The sequence below is a fragment of the Gymnodraco acuticeps genome, unplaced genomic scaffold (genome assembly GCF_902827175.1).
Source record: "Gymnodraco acuticeps unplaced genomic scaffold, fGymAcu1.1, whole genome shotgun sequence".
Taxonomy (NCBI): domain Eukaryota; kingdom Metazoa; phylum Chordata; class Actinopteri; order Perciformes; family Bathydraconidae; genus Gymnodraco; species Gymnodraco acuticeps.
In genome coordinates this window covers 322,174-333,825 of record NW_022990284.1, presented here as the reverse complement: position 1 = coordinate 333,825, position 11,652 = coordinate 322,174, and positions in this window count along the sequence as shown.

Below are 11,652 nucleotides of genomic sequence, written 5' to 3'. Positions count from 1 at the left end.
TTGATTGATTGATTGATTGATTGATTCTCAATAAAAACAAAACAAGGAGAAGCTTTAATGACTTTTAAATGTATTCAGTAACATTTTATTCTAATAGGTTTCATGTATTGTATATCATATAATATCCTGCTTTATATTTACTGTAAATTGGTATTTCAACTTGTATAGTTTCTACTTTTAGAATGCTGTTTTATTTCTATTTTGAGATGTTTACATTTTAGAATTGTTTATTTCTACTCTTTTAATTTCTACATAGTTTTGATGCTGCAACACAAACATTTCCCACATTGGGATTAATAAAGTGCATCTTATCTTATCTTGCACTTCAACAGATGTAATTATTAAAAGTAAGCCAGATCCTTAGTATCAATAACACACATTTAAAAACGTACTTAAAATAAGTGTTTTTGTGAGAGCTGTTGGCTAGTTTAATTTATAACATGAGTGACGGTAGTGAAGTGCAATATTTCCCTTTAAATTGCAGCGGAGTAGAAGTATAAAGTTGCCTGAAAAGATAAATACTCAAGTAAAATACCTTACATTTGTCAAGTTATCACAAGTTTTGAATGCAAAACCATGATCTGCATAGTGATTAAAAGCTTTAAAATAACGTAGTGGAGTAAAATACATGATTTGACTTTGAATTGTAGGAGAGAAGGAGTTTAAAATAGCGTAAAATGAAAGTACAAATACCTCAAAGCCATACATAAGCTCAATACTTGACTGAAAATACTTTTTACTGCAAGTATTTACTAGGTTCTCACCATCTGTATTTAAAATTAGCGATGAGTGAACGTCTTCAGTCCGGCTGACAGACCTTTCACCTCACACTGATCTGCTGTTTCTGTTTTTCTCTGGAATTTCACATTTTGACCTCCTGAGACGTGACGGACAGCTCCAAGTGCAGCGGCTAGAAACCGTTAACCCTTAACCCGATAAATCATGCAATCACATAAATATCTCCAGAGTGTAGTATTTATTCCCGGAGGTGTTAACTACCGCTGAGTACACAGTTGTAACATTTAAAAACGGGGGAGTACATTTCATGGTACAAGATTCCCCTTAACGTGGACATTAAAACTGATTGCATGGATCCTAAATAAACCCCTGAAGGCAGCTTCTCCCTGGACCAATGGGATTCCTCCATGACATTTTGATTTATTGCAGAAAATAAATCAAACATTTATGATGCTGACACCTTTTGTTCACCACGATAATCTCCACATTAAAACTTTATGATTTATGAAGCAAGAAGCTAACGTTAGTCACATGACTTCACGTCATGAGCGCTAAGCTAAAGGCGGCTAATGTTGGACTATAAAGGAACTACAGCACGGTCACATGACTTCACGTCACCACCGCTAAGCTAAAGGAGGCTAATATTGGGCTATAAAGGAACTACAGCACGGTCACATGACTTCATGTCACCAACGCTAAGCTAAAGGTGGCTAATGTTGGACTATAAAGGAACTACAGCACGGTCACATGACTTCACGTCACCACCGCTAAGCTAAAGGAGGCTAATGTTGGGCTATAAAGGAACTACAGCACGGTCACATGACTTCACGTCACCACCGCTAAGCTAAAGGAGGCTAATGTTGGACTATAAAGGAACTACAGCACGGTCACATGACTGCACGTCACCACCGCTAAGCTAAAGGAGGCTAATATTGGGCTATAAAGGAACTACAGCACGGTCACATGACTGCACGTCACCACCGCTAAGCTAAAGGAGGCTAATGTTGGACTATAAAGGAACTACAGCACGGTCACATGACTGCACGTCACCACCGCTAAGCTAAAGGAGGCTAATATTGGGCTATAAAGGAACTACAGCACGGTCACATGACTTCACGTCACCACCGCTAAGCTAAAGGTGGCTAATGTTGGACTATAAAGGAACTACAGCACGGTCACATGACTTCACGTCACCACCGCTAAGCTAAAGGAGGCTAATGTTGGGCTATAAAGGAACTACAGCACGGTCACATGACTTCACGTCACCACCGCTAAGCTAAAGGAGGCTAATGTTGGGCTATAAAGGAGCTACAGCACGGTCACATGACTTCACGTCACCACCGCTAAGCTAAAGGAGGCTAATGTTGGGCTATAAAGGAACTACAGCACGGTCACATGACTTCACGTCATCACCGCTAAGCTAAAGGTGGCTAATGTTGGGCTATAAAGGAACTACAGCACGGTCACATGACTTCACGTCACCACCGCTAAGCTAAAGGAGGCTAATGTTGGGCTATAAAGGAACTACAGCACGGTCACTTGACTTCACGTCACCACCGCTAAGCTAAAGGAGGCTAATGTTGGGTTATAAAGGAACTACAGCACGGTCACATGACTTCACGTCACCACCGCTAAGCTAAAGGAGGCTAATGTTGGGCTATAAAGGAACTACAGCACGGTCACATGACTTCACGTCACCACCGCTAAGCTAAAGGCGGCTAATGTTGGGCTATAAAGGAACTACAGCACGGTCACATGACTTCACGTCACCACCGCTAAGCTAAAGGTGGCTAATGTTGGGCGTGATGACGTTTAGTCGTCTCATTTAGACACTAGCAAACTCTGTTTTTGAATTCACCAGTGGGGTATTTACTTACTTATTTTATGTCGTGAAATAAAAATCTCTTCAGCTTGTGTTAACTACAGACCTTATTTCAACCTAACAACCAAAAACGTATTGAGAAAACTGTTGACTTTCAGACCAGGGGACAGGAAGTGAAATGCTGACTCATTCCTTGCTTTCTGTCTGACACCCAGAGGAAAACCACTCAGCAAACACTGCTTATAAACCACATCTCCCCTCAGGATAAACTCTGATGTTTCTCCTGACCTGTCGACTCGCCCTCAGGAAAATATCAATCCACTTGTAAAAAGAAATATTAGGTACTAATGGTCCGTGAGATTTACTAACACACATTTATTTCCCCCCCGTTGTTTATCCATTAGACCCTTTATGAGCGTTCCACTGACCCCCCCTCAAGAGAACATGTCAACTGTGCATAAAGAAATCTCATTATGTGATTTGTCGATGTTCATTACATCGGCTGGATTTATTGTTGTTTTTTAAAATGTTTTTGTTTCTTTTGAATATTTCAGTGTTTTCTTGAATATCTGACATTTAGTTCGTTTTTAGTGCATTTTGGGGGGTTTATGTAAAATACAATATTCTTTCCGTGAAATGTTTTATGATCTTTTTTCTTATAGATTTTTAAAAAATAAAATTATGTGGTCTGAAATGTTTTTAAAAAAAATTATTTAATTATTTATTTTAGACTTTTTTATTAAATATTTCAGTGTTTTTTTTATGTTGGGGTTTGACCTTTGGGCTGTCGTAGAAATGTTGTATCCCTTCAAAAAGGTTTACATGGACCCTAGGAAATATATATCTATAATTTTGTATGTCAATCTTTATACTGTATGGACCTAACAATCAACATCGGCACCTCAGTTGTTTCCCCGACTCAGACTGCAAGGAATCTGGGTGTGACCCTAGATAACAACCTGTCCTTCACTGCAAACATCGCTGCTACAACCCGTTGCTGCAGATACACGCTTTACAACATCAGGAAGATACGTCCCCAGCTGACCCAGAAAGCGACGCAGGTTCTGGTCCAGGCTCTCGTCATCTCACGCCTAGACTACTGCAACTCCCTCCTGGCTGGTCTACCTGCATGTGCCATCCGACCTCTGCAGCTCATCCAGAATGCAGCGGCTCGTCTGGTCTTCAACCTTCCTACATTTTCCCACACCACTCCGCTCCTCCGCTCCCTTCACTGGCTTCCGGTAACTGCTAGAATCCACTTCAAGACACTGGTATTTGCTTACCATGCTGCGAATGGATCTGGCCCTTCCTACATCCAGGACATGGTTAAACCGTACACCCCAGCGCGTGCACTCCGCTCTGCATCAGCCAAACGACTCGCTGCGCCCTTGCTGCGAGGGGGACCCAAGTTCCCATCAGCAAAAACACGTGGGTTTGCTATCCTGGCTCCAAAATGGTGGAATGAGCTCCCCATTGACATCAGGACAGCAGATAGCTTGCACATCTTCCGGCGTAAACTGAAAACTCATCTCTTTCGACTCCACTTCGAGCGATAGAACTATTAACAAAGCACTTTTATACTAATAAAGGACTGGCTTACCTAAAGCCAGTTGAGTAGCACTTGAAATGTTTGGCTCTATGAAACCTGATGTACTTTATGATTCTGTTTTCTTCAAGGTTGTGTCTTCCTGGTCGAATGTACTTATTGTAAGTCGCTTTGGACAAAAGCGTCAGCTAAATGTAATGTAATGTAATCCCAGTGCCATGGAAAAGTTTGAACCACATTAAAGAGCGGAACAACTTTTAGTCAGTGTTTCCCCGAGGCCATGCAACTGAAATCCTCTGATTCAGCAGGAAAAGCTTATTATATTATAGTTGTATAACCTCTTTAAGCTATTCAAGTTTTTGTGGTAATTTCCTTAAAATGTATTCACTTTATTTCTGGCATAACTTCCCCAAAAATACACTTAAGTAGAACATCAGCATATAAGATAACACGCAGACTTCCAGGAATCATCTGGGAATAACATCGAGGTCTTTCTGTGTTTCTTACGAGAGTCCAACTAAAGTCATGTTTTAGTTTCACTCTTGTTATCTCTTTATTTCCACGTCTCCTCTGCAGAGTGAACAGGTAGAAACTAAAGGTAGAAATGGCATGAAGCATAATGTGTTTTACAAATGTTATTTTATTCTCTGCAGCTTTGTTTTATTTGCTTTTTTACCCCCACGTGAGGGTTTTGAAATGTAAATGGTAACCAGGGGAGACTCACAGGCTGCCGGCGGACGAACAATAAGGACACATGGAGCTTTTTACTCCGTTTGTGCAGAAAAGACGACACAAAGGCAATAAAACCGGAATCTGGTGGAGAAAAGCCTTTCAAGAAGAAAACACCAGCAGTTTGCAGTTTGTGATGTTTTAAAACCTGTCACAGTGGGGGGTTGTGTGTGTGTGTGTGTGTGTGTGTGTGTGTGTGTGTGTGTGTGTGTGTGTATTAGTATTTTACTGTAGCTATGTGTTTTTTCCTGCTGCTTTCTAGATATACCTGCTGAAATGTGTTTCTACCAATGTCTTAATGTCATCGCGTATTTTGTTCATCTTCTACTGCTGATATATCTTTATTTATTTTGTATTATTATTTTAAAAAAATTACGTATCTTAGATTTTTCTGCATTTTTCTTGCAGGTGGGCGTGTCTGAAACTCCACCAACAACCAATCACATGAATCTCCCGCCCCGGACACAAGGGCATATGATTTGATTGGCTGACGCTTCCGTCGAAGCTTCAAAAGTTGAACATTGCTCTACTTTTTCAGCGAGCAACTCGAGCAACGCGTAGCGACGCTCCCACAATGCAGTTTGGCGAAGCGTGACGTCACCCCATTCAAAGTGAATGGGCAGAAGCGTTGAAGCTTCAACGCACGCCGCTGTGTGGACGGGTCGTAACGCAATACTTTTACTTGTTACTTGATTTATACAGATAATGTAACGCAGTGTGTTCAGTATTTGAGATGTCTCGCTCTGGGTGTTGGACAAAAGTCCATCAAGAATAGCAGGAATGAGTCCTAAAACCCTTAAATGAGTCAGCATTTATCACTTTCTTTCCCCTGGTCTGGAGGTCAATGGTTTTCTGAATATGTTTTGGTTGCTTAGCGGTCGTGACGTTAAGTCATGTGACCGTGCTGCAGTGTCTTTATAGCCCAACATTAGCCACCTTTAGCTTAGCGGCGGTGAGGTGAAGTCATGTGACCGTGCTGTAGTTCCTTTATAGCCCAACATTAGCCATCTTTAGCTTAGCGGTGGTGACGTGAAGTCATGTGACCGTGTTGTAGTTCCTTTATAGCCCAACATTAGCCACATTTAGCTTAGCGGTGGTGACGTGAAGTCATGTGACCGTGTTGTAGTTCCTTTATAGCCCAACATTAGCCACCTTTAGCTTAGCGGTGGTGACGTGAAGTCATGTGACCGTGCTGTAGTTCCTTTACAGCCCAACATTAGCCACCTTTAGCTTAGCGGTCGCGACGTGAAGTCATGTGACCGTGCTGTAGTTGCTTTATAGCCCAACATTAGCCACCTTTAGCTTAGCGGTCGCGACGTGAAGTCATGTGACTGTGTTGTAGTTCCTTTATAGCCCAACATTAGCCACCTTTAGCTTAGCGGCGGTGAGGTGAAGTCATATGACTTTGTTGTAGTTCTTTTATAGCCTAACGTTATCTTCTTACATCAGAAATCATAAAGTGGTGTTAATATGTGGAGACTATCCTGCTGAAAAACATTTAAGTATCATGTTATTTCTGCAATAATCCAAAATCACATGGAGTAATCCCATTGGACCAGGGAGAAGCTGCCTCTTCAGCAGGTACGGCAAAACAAATATTTATTTTTACACATAAAATAAAACACACTGTCCTTGACCCATATAAAGGTGATATTGGGCCCTGGGGTGACGGATAGGGAACAATGAGCGGGTCAACAGGCCGACTCCCACACACACTGCGGCTTATTGTGAGCCAGATGGCCAATTCAGAGGAGCCAAAGGAAAATTAATCACAACACATTTTGTCCTGAATACAAAAAGCATGCAGCGAGAGGACCGGCTGTAGCCTCCTGCAGAGGAGAGGGGGGGGAGCATCAACTATTATACTGAAGGGCACTTTTGAAGTACTAGTATTTCACTTGTACTTCAAAGTAATAGTATTTCTTTATAGTGTTTTAGTGTTATAAGGTTATACTTCTACTTCACTACAATTACAATGGAAATACAGCACTTTTTAATCTCTCTTTGTGTGTAACAGCTTACGTTTCTTTAATTAGTTTTATTGCAGGACTTGTACTTGTATTTTCTTTACAATGTGATGCTAAAGATAAAATAAGATAAGAAGTACGTTATTGATCCCACTTTATGAAATGTTTGCGTTGCAGCAGCATAAAAAGACACGGCATTGTACATAAGAGAAATGAAAACACTAGAAATAAACAATCCAAAATGTAAACATCTTAAATAGAAATAAAATAGCATTAAAAAAGTAAAAAATATACATGTGGAAATGCAAATTCACTGTAACGAATATAAAGCAAGATATTATATATAGATGAATTGTGCAAGGAATGGATTCTAATTACATTCGACATACAGCAGTTTTTACCTCTCTATGTGTAACAGCTTACGATTCTTTAATTAAGTTCTAATGCAGTACTTTTAACAGGGTATTTTTACAGTGTAGTATTACTTAAATAAAGGATCTGTGTACTTCCTGCATTAGTGCCGTAAACTCTCTTTATAAAGTCTGCAGGGGAGGGAGGTATCAAGTATTCTACTAAAGTGCACATTTGAAGTACTAGCGGTAGTATTTTCTTTACATGCAAGGTGATACTTCTACTTTAATTATATTCAAAATACAGCAGTTTTTACCTCTCTAATATCTAAGTACTTCTTCTAACACAGCATTACGGTCTGTAAACTCTCTTTACAAAGTCTGCATATTACACAAACATCATTAAGCCTAGCCGCTATCTTTTCATTACAAAATAAATAATGATTTCCAGTGAAAGCCGGCTGCAGAGCACTCGGTGGATTATGCAGAGCAGACACTGTTTCTGGACAGATATGTTGCTGCTGAATATTTTAATGCAATTCCTCAATGCTCAGAGCAAGTAAGCATTAATGCTGAACACCAAATGAAATGCGTGTGAAGGATATCTCAGAGCGCAGCTTCACAGAGCTGCGAGCTGCGAGCTGCAACTAAAGTCATATTTAATATGCCAGAAAAATGTTTGGTTTGCCATGAATAGTAGAATCTCGCGCATCCTCGCACATTTTGCAGTCCGAACATCAGCGTACTTATCTGGCTATTCTGACCCACAATCCTCTGTGCGGCATATTAATGAGGTCAATATGAAAGTATGTCCTAAATGTTTACATAATGCATTATGAACAATATGATTGAACCTATAAAAGGACAAATAACCCTAATTTTATTGGGCAGATAGTTCTGTGCAAGGTTTTATTGGAAAGTCACTTTAAGGGCTGATGTTCAGGTGTATATCAGTATGTAGTGTCTCTACTTTAAAGAGTCCTCTCCTGCTGATGTTCAGGTGTATATCAGTATGTAGTGTATCTACTTTAAAGAGTCCTCTCCTGCTGATGTTCAGGTGTATATCAGTATGTAGTGTCTCTACTTTAAAGAGTCCTCTCCTGCTGATGTTCAGGTGTATTTCAGTATGTAGTGTCTCTACTTTAAAGAGTCCTCTCCTGCTGATGTTCAGGTGTATATCAGTATGTAGTGTCTCTACTTTAAAGAGTCCTCTCCTGCTGATGTTCAGGTGTGTATCAGTATGTAGTGTCTCTACTTTAAAGAGTCCTCTCCTGCTGATGTTCAGGTGTATATCAGTATGTAGTGTCTCTACTTTAAAGAGTCCCCTCCTGCTGATGTTCAGGTGTATATCAGTATGTAGTGTCTCTACTTTAAAGAGTCCTCTCCTGCTGATGTTCAGGTGTATATCAGTATGTGGTATCTCTACTTTAAAGAGTCCTCTCCTGCTGATGTTCAGGTGTATATCAGTATGTGGTATCTCTACTTTAAAGAGTCCTCTCCTGCTGATGTTCAGGTGTATATCAGTATGTAGTGTCTCTACTTTAAAGAGTCCTCTCCTGCTGATGTTCAGGTGTATATCAGTATGTGGTATCTCTACTTTAAAGAGTCCTCTCCTGCTGATGTTCAGGTGTATATCAGTATGTGGTATCTCTACTTTAAAGAGTCCTCTCCTGCTGATGTTCAGGTGTATATCAGTATGTAGTATCTCTACTTTAAAGAGTCCTCTCCTGCTGATGTTCAGGTGTATATCAGTATGTGGTATCTCTACTTTAAAGAGTCCTCTCCTGCTGATGTTCAGGTGTATATCAGTATGTGGTATCTCTACTTTAAAGAGTCCTCTCCTGCTGATGTTCAGGTGTATATCAGTATGTAGTGTCTCTACTTTAAAGAGTCCTCTCCTGCTGATGTTCAGGTGTATATCAGTATGTGGTGTCTCTACTTTAAAGAATCCTCTCCTGCTGATGTTCAGGTGTATATCAGTATGTGGTGTCTCTACTTTAAAGAGTCCTCTCCTGCTGATGTTCAGGTGTATATCAGTATGTGGTATCTCTACTTTAAAGAGTCCTCTCCTGTTGATGTTCAGGTGTATATCAGTATGTGGTGTCTCTACTTTAAAGAATCCTCTCCTGCTGATGTTCAGGTGTATATCAGTATGTGGTATCTCTACTTTAAAGAGTCCTCTCCTGTTGATGTTCAGGTGTATATCAGTATGTGGTATCTCTACTTTAAAGAGTCCTCTCCTGCTGATGTTCAGGTGTATATCAGTATGTAGTGTCTCTACTTTAAAGAGTCCTCTCCTGCTGATGTTCAGGTGTATATCAGAATGTAGTGTCTCTACTTTAAAGAGTCCTCTCCTGCTGATGTTCAGGTGTATATCAGTATGTAGTGTTTCTACTTTAAAGAGTCCTCTCCTGCTGATGTTCAAGTGTATATCAATATGTAGTGTCTCTACTTTAAAGAGTCCTCTCCTGTTGATGTTCAGGTGTATATCAGCATGTAGTGTCTCTACTTTAAAGAGTCCTCTCCTGCTGATGTTCAGGTGTATATCAGTATGTAGTGTCTCTACTTTAAAGAGTTCTCTCCTGCTGATGTTCAGGTGTATATCAGTATGTGGTGTCTCTACTTTAAAGAGTCCTCTCCTGCTGATGTTCAGGTGTATATCAGTATGTGGTGTTTCTACTTTTAAAGAGTCCTCTCCTGCTGATGTTCAGGTGTATATCAGTATGTGGTGTTTCTACTTTAAAGAGTCCTCTCCTGCTGATGTTCAGGTGTAAAGCAGTATGTAGTGTCTCTACTTTAAAGAGTCCTCTCCTGCTGATGTTCAGGTGTATATCAGTATATAGTTTCTCTACTTTAAAGAGTCCTCTCCTGCTGATGTTCAGGTGTATATCAGTATGTGGTGTTCTCTACTTTAAGAGTCTCTCCTGCTGATGTTCAGGTGTGTAATCAGTATGTAGTGTCTCTACTTTAAAGAGTCCTCTCCTGCTGATGTTCAGGTGTATATCAGGATGTAGTGTCTCTACTTTAAAGAGTCCTCTCCTGCTGATGTTCAGGTGTATATCAGTATGTAGTGTCTCTACTTTAAAGAGTCCTCTCCTGCTGATGTTCAGGTGATATCAGTATGTAGTGTCTCTACTTTAAAGAGTCCTCCCTGCTGATGTTCAGGTGTATAATCAGTATGTAGTGTCTCTACTTTAAAAGAGTCCTCTCCTGCTGATGTTCAGGTGTATATCAGATGTAGTGTCTCTACTTTAAAGAGTCCTCTCCTGCTGATGTTCAGGTGTATATCAGTATGTAGTGTCTCTACTTTAAAGAGTCCTCTCCTGCTGATGTTCAGGTGTATATCAGTAGTGTAGTGTCTCTACTTTAAAGAGTCCTCTCCTGCTGATGTTCAGGTGTATATCAGTATGTAGTGTCTCTACTTTTAAAGAGTCCTCTCCTGCTGATGTTCAGGTGTATATCGTATGTAGTGTCTCTACTTAAAGAGTCCTCTCCGCTGATGTTCAGGTGTATATCAGTATGTAGTGTCCTCTACTTTAAGAGTCCTCCTCCTGCTGATGTTCAGGTGTATATCAGTATGTAGTGTCTCTACTTTAAAGAGTCCTCTCCTGCTGATGTCAGGTGTATATCAGTATGTAGTGTCTTACTTTAAAGAGTCTCTCCTGCTGATGTTCAGGTGTATATCAGTATGTAGTGTCTCTACTTTAAAGAGTCCTCTCCTGCTGATGTTCAGGTGTATATCAGTATGTAGTGTCTCTACTTTAAAGAGTCCTCTCCTGCTGATGTTCAGGTGTATATCAGTATGTAGTGTCTCTACTTTAAGAGTCCTCTCCTATTGATGTTCAGGTGTAATCAGTATGTAGTGTTCTACTTTAAGAGTCGTCGCTCCTGCTGATGTTCAGGTGTATATCAGTGTAGGTCTCTACTTTAAAGAGTCTCTTCTGCTGATGTGTTCAGGGTGTATATCAGTATGGTAGTGTCTCTACTTAAAGAGTGTAAAGAGTCCTCTCCTGCTGATGTTCAGGTGTATATCAGTATGTAGTGTCTCTACTTTAAAGAGTCCTCCTGCTGATGTTCAGGTGTATATCAGTATGTAGTGTCTCTACTTTAAAGAGTCCTCTCCTGCTGATGTTCAGGTGTATATCGTATGTAGTGTACTCTACTTTAAAGAGTCCTCTCCTGCTGATGTTCATGGTTTCGTTAGATGTATGTAGTGTCTACTTTAAAGAGTCCTCTCCTACTGATGTTCAGGTGTATATCAGTGTGTAGTCTCTACTTTAAAGAGTCCTCTCCTGCTGATGTTCAGGTGTATATCAGTATGTAGTGTATCTACTTTAAAGAGTCCTCTCCTGCTGATGTTTAGGTGTATATCAGTATGTAGTGTCTCTACTTTAAAGAGTCCTCCTCCTGCTGATGTTCAGGTGTATCAGTATGTAGTGTCTCTACTTTAAGACTCCTCTCCTGCTGATGTTCAGGTGTATATCAGTATGTAGTGTCTCT